Here is an 11597-nt window from a genome sequence, read left to right as displayed (position 1 = left end):
ATACTAAGTATACCTCAGATTTAAATTGTTGCAAAATATCAGTCAGCAATTCAAACACAATCAATCAAAGCTACAGAAAATGATTAGTTAATTAATATTTAATAAAGGTATATTGGCTATTATAATAATACATTCAGTTTTCTTTAGCTCCTCTTCCTTCCCTTTCTCAAAGTCTTCAATCAGTATCCAAAGCAATTTACTTTTCTATTTGTGTTTTAACAAGTTTGAAAAGAGCAAATCACTTCAAAACTTCAGAGAGAGTTAAATATTTTCCTTGGCAGATAACAGGATAAGACAATTGAGGTTAATTTAAACTTATGTGCGTAAAAATAAATAAGTGGTACATTGCCATTCTAAATCTATAGACTTCTTCTAAAAAGACTGCCCTAATTTAAATAAAGAATGTATAAGGTAATGCGTCAATTACATATCAAATATGGAAGCCACATTCACTCTTTTTTTATTCATAAAACTGATTTGGAGCACCAGTGAGATGAAGCTCTTTAGAGCCCTCCCCCATACACCTTTTTAAAAAAAAAAAAAATTCAGAAGAAAAAGAAAAACCAGCAGAACATGATCAATGCTTAGACATGTATTTTGGAGTATTATGCCTGCACAATTTCTGCGAGTTTTATGAAGTTTTAATGGCAGGCCCTGAAAACCACTAGAGCAGTCAGATCATTATTGCAAACTATCATGTATATAAGCTTAATCCAAATCCCATTTGAAGTCAATGGAAAAATCCCCATTGCCTTCAGAGGCCTTTGGATCAGATCCTTTGTTTCCAGAGGTATGGCATAGGAAATTTCAAATGTATGCAAGAAGGAAGAGTGCACAACTACTAAATAAGTGGTAACACTAATCTTCTGTGAAAAAAGACCTTTTTACAAAGGGCAACTCAAAATGATGAGACCTCACATTTGACAAAGACAGGCTACAAAGGGCCTGATTCCAGGCATTTTATTCCTTCATACCTACCTATAAATCAAGGTATCTTAAACAGAATTATGTGCTATTTTGGAGATCATAAGTAAAATTTTAATGAAATCCTACTATTATTGGGCTTACTAGCAGATTTAACACATTCTACGTGAGGGCTGGAATACCTGTGGACATATTTCTGCATCATTCCTAGGAAAATCACAGATTGGTTTGCTCTCTAGCAAGAAGTTACAGGGCACATTTATTAGCAGTTCCACAAATATGCATACACACTACGTTAGTGACTATGCGAGTAGGGGAGGATTGCTCCAAAGTCCATCAAACTCAACAGAATTTTTCCTATTGTGGATGAGGCATGGAGTCAAATGAATAAACAAGTACGGATTTACACAACACCATTTACAGCAGTATTAACTCAGGACCTGCAGAAGTATAGGTGCACTGAAAACATCTACCCCGCCATTTTATATCTACTGGGATCACTCTACTTATGAACGTCTATTGTGCTGGCCACAGGGATTTCAACTTCCCGTCTTCTGGCTGCAATCAGAAGTCTAACTAGCTGCAAACACACTGAATAAATTAATACCAATCTTTGCAAAAATCAAATGCATTGTAAAAGCAAACATGCTATATGAACACGTATGTAGCTATGAAGAAACATGTTCTACAGTATATCTTATCTGAGAAACAAAGACGCACAGTCATATTTCTAAATTAGTTTTTTTTTCTTCTCAGACACATTCTGCCATAAATCAAAATCAAAACTGCATGGCAGTGTTGCTTTGTTATTTATATATACGTATTAGCCCTCCACAATACCTGCCACTGCAGGGGGAGAGGGTGGGAGGGCTGATTACCTGCACCAGTTTCAAGCTGAGTGCAACTGATGCTGTTTGAGGAGGAATTCCTAATTCAAGCCTATTTCCATTTGCTTGAGGGAAGGTATCACAATCACAGGCCTGCCCATACCCTGAGCACCCATGTGCATAGAAGACTTTGAATGCTGCCGTACAAGGTGCAAGGCCCTGCAGAGGTTTGTAATGCCATGTGGCACATGGGTGAAGGCTGATTACAGTGAAACCATTCTGCCTTCAAGAGAGCTGCTGAAACACTGAATTACACCAGCACCCCCCTCCCAAAGGTAAAAAAAAATAAAATCCCCAAAGTAAACTGGATGAAACAAGGCATTCCTTCCACTCCTCCTTTCTCTTTACCTGTTACAAAATGTTTATGAATACTTTGCACATACAAGAAGGCAGCGCTGTACTAATACAGACATACAAAATATAATCCAGCCTCACAGTCTTAAATTACCTTCTATATTCAGTGAAGATGAGAACTCCAGACTGCACCCACATCTGAAAGTGGTAACTCCTGCTCCATCCCCTTTCCCTTTCTTCTCTTCACCTCCTCTTTTTTTCCCCTCTCCTTTACCCACAATAAAATCTCCCTTAACCTGACCCATGCATCATCCAGGCAAAATTCCTATTACTTTCAAAAAGTTTAACCTGAATAAGGAGGCCATGCATCCCATTTATTATTTCTGAAAGTAACTATCACATCGTAACCCACCTATTTGTGTAAGATGCTGCTCTCTGTTGAGCACTGTGTATTACTCACAGGCCTAGAACATATGCACCTTTCCCTCATGCTTCCCTCTTTCTCTGAGTTAGTATTTTTTGGTAAAATCCATATTTTTAGTCAAGATAGGTGGGAGGTTAAGAATCTACTGTTCATTTCTCAGCAACACCTTAAATATCCTTTTGGAGGACAAAAATCCATTTGGAAGATGTGGGTGAGGGAGAAAGATTATGCTTTTAATTTTTCATTCCATGCACCAAACATTTTGTATGAGAATCTTGGCAGTCCCACACCAAACACTTTCAAAATGTAAATGCTCGAGCTCACGTGCATAATTCCTGAAGGCATTCATCTGAATGTTTCTATCAGCAGCTATATTTCAAGTTACAGACTAAAACTAATTCTAAATTTAAAACCTGGAATTCACCAATCTAATGAACAGATTTTAATCCTTCCTTCCTCAATTAACACACACGTGATCTTTATGCACTATGTTCATTTTCAACATGCTTACAGAAATCCTCACTGTGAAATAAACCAATAATAAGGTAATTCTGCTTCTTTTACTTTCACAGCGACCATTTCCAGCAAGCCACCACAAGATAATGAACTAATACACCTGAAGCAATTTTATATTCCTTTAAGTGCTAGTCCTCAGCAACAAAACAACTCCAACAAGCACTGCAACTTAAGAAAAAAGAATATCTCCTCTTTATCTAAACAGCATCATTAGGGAAGCAGTATCACTGAGTACTCCAAAATCTCTGTGATTTTATACCAATAAAAAATATACTCTGAAATCTCAGTTTATGATTTTATACCAGTAACTACAAGTTAGAATCCTCAACTAATAGTTTATTTGCCTTGTACTGTGCAGCTACTAAAGGCCTCCAAAAATCACTTTGAAGAAAATAATTTCAGCTATCACCAAGCCATACGATCCTGAAGTCCCTTCTTAATCTACAGAGTTCACTAAAACATTCTTTACTTACTTTGAGCTTGATCAGCCAATAAATACTGCTTTACTACTTAAAGTTATGAGTTGTTTTTCAGTTTATGTTGCCATAAAACAGTTCAAATGCATTGCCAATACGGAGATGGGTTTGATACAATGCTGTCAATGGCCCGAGTTTAAAAACTATTTTGGTACCAGTCACTAGGTATTTCCTAATTATTTTTGAAGGTTTGGTTTTGTGTTGTTTTTTTTTTTTAATGGAGAAAAAAAAACAAAAACCCCAAACAACCAAACCAAAAAAAACCCAAAAAACAAAAAACAAAAAACCAACCACAAACAACCAAACTTAATCTGGATTTGTTTTGATATTTAATTTAATTCCTGGATATAAATAAAATTCAAGGGAAAAGAATATTTTACAAAAACATTCCCTTTTTTCAGTGTAGAGGAAAGCATTTTGTTTTACAAATACATATGAAAAGTCTAGCTTCCTCATAAAGTGTCTTCAAAAATTATTTATTTCCAGATACTTTAATTTGCACATGCACTTGTCTATATAAAGAATACAAAGTAAGTATTGTAATAGGTCTGGCAATTTCATAGTAGTAATAAATCTTAAGTGTACAACTAACTGCCAAATTGTGCCTAACTCAGTACATCTACATCCACATGCTACTTTGATCTATAAATGGCATTATTCTAATATTTAAGTATTATACTTAAAATAAATTCCTTCCTTAACACCCAAAGAGCAAGAGAAAGAGAGTGGGAGTGTGTGTGAGCATGTGCCCGTGCGCGCACGTAAAAGATAAAGAAGAAAACGCGCTTTTGGCACTTAAAGACCTTTAAAGGCCATGAAAAATAGTATTCTAAAAATACATGACAAAAAAATGTTAATTATAAAGTAATCCTGAGCAATGATAGGTATTATAATTCTTCTATATGATCCCTGAAAATATTTATGCCCGAATTCACATTGCTAATACAATCAGGAAAGTGTAATGCGATACAATTACTAAAGATCATCACATAGTTACCTTAAAAAATATTAGTTGAGCAATGAGAACACATACCCTTGCGTATACACACACAAATTGCATAAATCCCTATGTACTTGATACCAGCTGCATTAGAGCTGCTCTGCACATGGATGTTTCAAACATAGTGAAATATTAAATAAATACAAAAACTTGCACCACCCAACTTTCTTTTCCTGAGCTTCCTTCTATTTAAAATAAAATACAGGGGGGAAAAAGGGGGGGGGGGAAGGAAGGGGAAAATGCCACTGAAGAAAGAAGCTATATTGTAATCAATGAAGGCAAGACTGGCACAAGTCCTAGAACATTTGCATTCAGAAATAAAAGCTGTGATCGACCTTTGTCTGCTAAGAAAATGAAGCTTGCTGCTTTTAAACAGACTAGCGAAGGGAGGGGCAGACTTGATAGAGAGGGAGAAGAGAACCTTAAAAACAGCAACAATAGCAAATATTAGTATATCACATCCCTAATAGCCAGCAAGCGATCACCCTGCATGCGCCTAAACCTTGCCGGGCTGGTAACGTACTACTGGTTAATCAGAAATTAATAGGCATTCACGAGCCAATTTGCCGATACCCACGTAGTTTCTGAAACTTAATTTCCCTACTTGATAAGTACTGGCAGCTCATGCCATCGTAGCGGTACACAACCACGAAATGCTGGTGGGTACCCGTCAAGGGGGGAACGGGGAAGCGGTGGGAAAGCAGCTTACCCTGTGCAGGGTGGGGAGCCAGCCCGGGGAGCCGCCGATGTGCTGGTGTTCACCTTGCAGCTCTGCAGTCTCCTGGAAAAGCAGGCAGAAGGCACTGAGCGAGCTCTGTGGCATTTCTCGCCCTTGCAAGTGCACGCAGGCCTAGGAGAGGAGGGGAAGGCGGTCCTTACCTAGCAACCGGCGGCCGCTCCTCCGCCCGCTCCGGCCGCAACTGCCCCCGGCTGCCAGCGCCCGGCGGCAACAATGGGCGGCTGCGAGGGAAGGGAAGGGAAAGGAAAGGAAGGGAAGGGGCGAGGGGAGGGAGGGAAGGAGGGAGGGAAGGCGAAGAGAGAGAGACGGAGGAAGAGAGGAGAGGAGGGGAGGGGGAAAAAAGAAGCGTGTTAAGCTTGTCTGGTAGTTAACAAGTCTTGAATGAAGAATGTTAGCAAACAGACAAACAGCATGTCTGATGCATGCTAATAGTCCTGGCTTCACCACTGACACTATGAATAATTCAGTAGAAAGGAGGGAAAAGAAGAAGAGAGGAGGAAAAAAAAAAAAAGAAAGAAAGAAAGAAGGCACCCTCCACCCTTCCTTCACGCTGCCGAACGCCTGCAGAGAAGACGAGAATAAAAAGTATGCCGCAACTTTCTCCTTTCCACCCATCGCTAAGCAAATATTCAGCAAAAAGGCCAGTCAGGCACCATCACTTTCGCCAGCGCAGCCTCTCGGAGACTTTCAATTCCTATTTTCGTTGGCTATTAATTCCCCCCCCCCCCCCCCCCCCCCCCCGACTCCCCCTTTACCGCCTATTTTACTTCTTTTGTCTAGGAGCTGGCACCTGTCCCAGAGACGGCATTTTACTGCACATCCCCTTTTCCCTCCTCAGCAGAGAAAGAGGGGGGAGAGGTTTGCAAGGACGAAACAACCCTATCCCCCCCCCCCCCCCATTTCCATTTCAGACATGGTCAGATTACAAGGGGTTTGGAGGGATATCATCCACACTATTTCACATGGCGCAGATACCTAAAGCCATTAAAAATATTTGTATTAAAGAGAAAGCCAGCCACAGTGAGAGGCTTGTACCATAAGCAGCACTGTGCACTGATACTCGGGGGAGGAAAATCACAAATAAAAGCCTTCATTCTCGCAGCATACAAACTAGCAAAGCCCGATTCATTGCTCGGTCAAAGAAATCAATTCCTTTAACGGAGGGAAGAGAGAGAGAGGGGAAACAGAAAAAAGGATCAGCGGAGGGGAAAATACTTGGCGCTTTAACCTCAGCATTGCGATATACAGTGGAGCCGAGCACAGCGCAGGAGAGACGGAAAACGAGCTCCATTCTAAAACGGTGGAAGAGGAGGGTTAAATAAAGAAGAGGGGAAATAAAAAAAAAAAAAAAAAGGCGCTCCTATTCGCAGTGTTTTCAAAAGTTGTGCTCTGGCAAAGGCCGTCTGAAGGGGAGGCCCTTGCAGCAGGAATGCGAGCAGCAGCAGCAACCTTCTTTTTTTTTTTTCCCCTTTCCAGAGCCCAGCCTCCCCCTTGTGAGCGACTGGAGCAATCTGGCTAAGGAAGAGGAGGAGGAGGACGTGAGCTAGCTAAACGCAGAGGGCTAGAGCTGATGATGAAAGAGAGGCACGGCCCTGCGTGAGCAGGCTCGTTTCCATCATACGCAGCAGGCACAGAGGGAGGCAAGCACAGCGGAGGGAACCGAGCGCCCATGCAGGGGCACCACCTCCCTTCCCTCCCCCGGAGTTTAGGATGAGACCCAGGGAGGAAAAGAGCAACTGGGAGGAAAGGGGCTGCGCTGGAATGTCAATGCACCCACGCAATGGCAGCACGGTTGACAGCGCAGTGCGGCTAATGGAACTTTTAACTGGGGGGGGGGACGGACACGGGACGGACACGTCCAACGGAAATATCTTCCGGGATTAAAACAGACAGAAGAGCTCCCCTTTATATGTATACGCACCTAGACCCCTCTCTGTAGTGAAGCAGTCCACAAGGACCACGGAACTGCAGTGCACACACACACAAAACCCCAAACCAACCACACAACCCCAAACCCACAGAGCAGCAAATGGATCTTTGAAAAAGTAAATACTGCATGTGACAAAAAACCTCGGTGATTTTGTTTTCTCATGCCCTTACTTCTAAACCAGCTGCACAGCCAAGCTCAGGCTGCTTGGCCCTTATAACTATCTTGGCACCGAGTCAAAAGCTGATAAGCATTTGGGCGAGACAGCTCAACTGCTGTGCTGGAAGAAAAACAGCTGCCATGATTGCTGTTTGATTGAGAGCGCTTACACACACTCACAAAAAAACATATCGGGCTGCAAAGACGGGCCACAAATGCCTGAGGATTCAGCTTCAGAGGATCAACACACATTTCCTTTTTTTTTAAAAAAAAAAAAGTTTTTATATAGTTTCTCCTCTGTTCCCCCTCCCCTCTTTTAAAGAAAACGTACTGTGTAGACTTGCTTTTCTTCTTCCCATCCCCCTCCATAACCTCAAGCAAACTCAAGGAATTGTGCCAAAAGTCCCGTTGCTAGTTACCAAGTGCATTTTTTCAAACGTCCCTTTGATACTTCTTTCTCTCATGCTTGCCATGGAATATGCAAGTAAGATAATCTTTCCATTACTTACAAGAAGTAATTAAAAAAGAAAAAGAACTTCTAGCTCGATGCTCCTTTCTCTTTTTCTCTCTTCAGGGGCAAAAGGAGGGAAATGAGGGGGAGAAGGATGTTTTTTCTCTTTGCCGACTCTAACATTTGGCTTTTTCCATTTGTGGCAGATCACTGTAACGCTATTGTAAAACAACTTCCTGCCCCTTTTGGCTCACGTTCCAGAAGCTGCTAGGCTAAGTTCATAGCACAAACTTTTTTCCCCCTTGCCGAAGAAGAGAGACAAAAAAAAAAAAAATCCCTGCAAATTATTTCCCCCTCCATTCTCTGGCTAATGGACTCACAAGGTGAATTTATTGCAGCTCTTTAAGAATGTTACACAAGAGACGTCGGTATCCCAGCTGGATAATTCATAAGCTGAAAAGGTGGGGTCATTATAAATATATGTCTGTCTGTGTCTGTGTGCATGTGCATTTTAATTTTGTAATTTTGAACTGTAAGTCGTAATACCATCAGGTGGATAATGAGCTAAGCCGCTTCATCTGTCGTACTAATTTGTATATCTATCATAGCACAGATCATTGGCTTAGTATATGCAGCCTCCTACTTTCCAATTGCTTTTGTACTCTAAGGTGACCTGCATCTCTCTCGCCTTCCTCCCCTCTTCTACATGCTTGGTCTAATGAAAATACCCACTGAAAGGCTCTAAACCCTCCCTGCTAGAAAGGGAAGATGTTGCAGTCTCACTGCTAGAAGCTAAAGAGGAAAAAAATAAGGCCTCCACAACTTGCTCTCTCACGATCTCTCTCTCCCTCTCCCTCTCTCTCCCTCTGTTTCTCTCATAGCAACAGCATTTCTTGGTACGCCTGCTTTGGCATACATCAGCATTTCTACCCGTCCAAGTGTCCTTTTGCGTCACATCTCGCCATTTCATTCAACCAATGAAATCTCCTTCTTGCAATAAAAATATATATACTTTTTCTGTTATTGGTATATTCAAAAATTTTTTTTTAATGTGCTTTCCTAACAAAAAACGTTGTCAAGCATTTGATTTGCCCTACATGGGGAGGGAAGGGAAAGAGAAGGGGGGGGGGGGGGGGGGAAGGAGACTGTACAGGATCCAACCTTGAAGAGTCTTCTTTGTGGAAAATATGTTACCATAAGAAAAAAAGGATTACGTGGATACTTAAGGAAAGTGATAGTTGTCTCTCTCATTTAATATTTATTTTGCTTATGCTATCACTGCTTTCCTGATGTATTTTTAAAGCAGCTAGGCAGTTTCAACTAACTGGAAAAGTCAACACTGTGTGTTTCTAAGACTTTGTAAAATACTCTTCAGGACAAAAAAATAAAAGAAAAAAGGATACAAATTGATATCTTATTCCTCTAAATATTGATCATGGGCTGATAGGAAAAAAATTGCAATGGAAAAAGAAAACTGGTATTTGTGAGTTTCTATCCCTTGCAACTCTCAGATCCCATCCAAAGAGGCTGCTCTCCAACCTTCAGCTTAAAAATACACTATCCTGCAAAATGGAGCAGGGGTCTTCAGAGTCACAGATTTTTTTCCAAGATGTATTTCCTTCTCTCACAAACTCACACGATTTTTTGAAGGCAGTATTTAAACAATCTGCTGTGGTTATGATTGTGACAAAGACTTCATACTATTTACATTATAGCTTGTAGTACAGCTGTTCCAGGAGCTGTATGTACTCTGCCTAACTGGTAAGACTGGCAAAAGCAAGCACTATCAAGAATAGTATATACTGTACTGGATGGAACATACTTTCTACCGAGTATATGAAAACCCATCTCCGTTTTCAGGCCTGACTTTAATCACATTTGCTCTATTAAAATGCACAATATTAGCCAAGTCTAGAAAGTACAGGGCGGCACATGTGGGTTTCTCAGAACTGGCTGGCTGTGCCACATCGTGAATGACTGCTGCAGTGGCATATTTAAGGAACCTCTGTTACACATTTTACCCAGCCTCAAATCGCAAGAAAATGCTCAACCACTGGCATTCTGAGGAGAATAAACATTTCTTGTGTAAGCCAAATATATGTTTTATGGTTTACCCCTACCAACTTTTTTTTTTTTTTTTAATGGTGTGAAACCACAAAATGTTTTTAATATTTATTTTTAGGGAGTTGTAGTAAAAGCACATTAGAGATTACCAGGACATAGCTGACAAGATATTTAAACTGTATCTTTCCCACAAATTTTTATTTCGGTAAAATGACAGCAAGTAATTCTGACCTCTTCTAATAACTCTGGTATCTCTTGCATACAGACTGTTGGATGCAGAGGATGTGTGTGCATAAATTGTGGGTGGTTAAAAAGTAAAAGCAATTTTGCAGTTTCTGGATAACATACTTTGCAGCAGACAGCCATAATGTCCAGTTAAAACTCTCACCATTTTTGTTTAAAAATAATGGCATGACATTCCCGATAGTATTTATTTTAACAGAACATGCACAGATGAGAATGTTTACCCTACACTGGAGATTAAAAAAAAAAAAAAAAAAAAGATTATATGCAGTAACGCATTCAACAACTTTAATGCCCATATAATATAAAAGACCTGTTTTTTTTAGGAAAGGATCAGATTCAAGTATATGAATAGTTTAGTTGATAGTGTTTTACTTGCATTTAATCTGTTTTCTGAATGACTTTCCCTCCTTTTTTTCAGCCACTATTTTTAGCTCCTTATTTATTTTTGTACTTTCTATATAAAAATACAGACCTTCTTGTTCTTTACTCTCCATACTTATCCTTTCCTTTCTCACTTTTTGTGTAGATGTGGAAGCAGCTGACTCTCAACTCTGCTTTTGCCTGTTTCATAAGTGGGCTAATTCTGGTGCATTTGGAGGGTTAAAAGTGCATTGCCTTTACAGAATAATGGCTTAGATTCATGCAATGAAAATTATCTTTCTTTGGAGAGATATATAAATGCATTATATCTGTCACCATACTCGTAAAATAAGATTTAAAGTCATCTAACTTTAGGTTACCACAGTACTAAAAAATACGGATTCAGGAAAGAGGAATACAATTACATGAAGCCCAACTTGTAAGCTTCATGTAATAGAAATAGAATTCCAAAAAGGGAAGTGGAGGAATTATTTTAAGATTCATCATGCCTGAATAAGTCAAATCATGTACATAGTAGTAAGCCAATATTTTCACACCACAGTTTACACTATTACATAATTTTACAACCTCTCTCTTTCCCCTTATCACAAGTTCTGTCTATTGGAAACTCATTACAGATACTCCTACTATACACTAATTTATTTGCTTGTATTTTAACTCAAAGTGGTATCTCTTGTTCTTTCCTCTCAGTTTTGTGCGGTACTGACATCAACACTGAGGTCAGCTCTAAACAGATAGCAATTTTTTTCTGTCTAAATAATACAAGTTTTCAATAAGGGATGGTTTCTAATCTAACATCAGCCAGAAATGTTTAATGAAAAAAGATTTGGTACAGATTTAAAAAATTAAAAAATAATCCAATAATTTATATTTCTTTTTTTTGGGTTTAAGGTATCCAGAAAAGTTTTAAATCATATTTTGGGATTTTTTTTTTTAATTGTATCATTAAAATAATTCCAGTATATGCTATAAGAAAGATCACCAAGAATAGCTTTACTTAACATAGAGAGCATTTCTTTTTAAAGCCACTCTCCAGGGATTAAAAATAGTAATAATTAAACATATATATATATATATATATATATATAATATATATATATAAAAAGCAA

General features: G+C 39.3%; 1 long non-coding RNA gene across 1 annotated transcript; it reads left to right on the top strand.

Moving 5' to 3' along the window:
* Positions 1 to 7122: 7122 nt before the first annotated feature.
* On the top strand, positions 7123 to 8820 carry LOC134172125 (uncharacterized). Its single transcript, XR_009967842.1, has 3 exons — positions 7123 to 7830; positions 7921 to 8258; positions 8679 to 8820. It is a non-coding gene; the product is annotated as an uncharacterized LOC134172125 (long non-coding RNA).
* The last annotated feature ends 2777 nt before the right edge of the window (positions 8821 to 11597 follow it).

The sequence above is a fragment of the Pezoporus occidentalis genome, unplaced genomic scaffold, assembly GCF_034315485.1.
Source record: "Pezoporus occidentalis ecotype Australia unplaced genomic scaffold, CSIRO_AGI_Poc_V1 ctg44, whole genome shotgun sequence".
NCBI lineage: Eukaryota > Metazoa > Chordata > Aves > Psittaciformes > Psittacidae > Pezoporus > Pezoporus occidentalis.
This window is presented reverse-complemented; position numbering and strand designations above follow the sequence as displayed.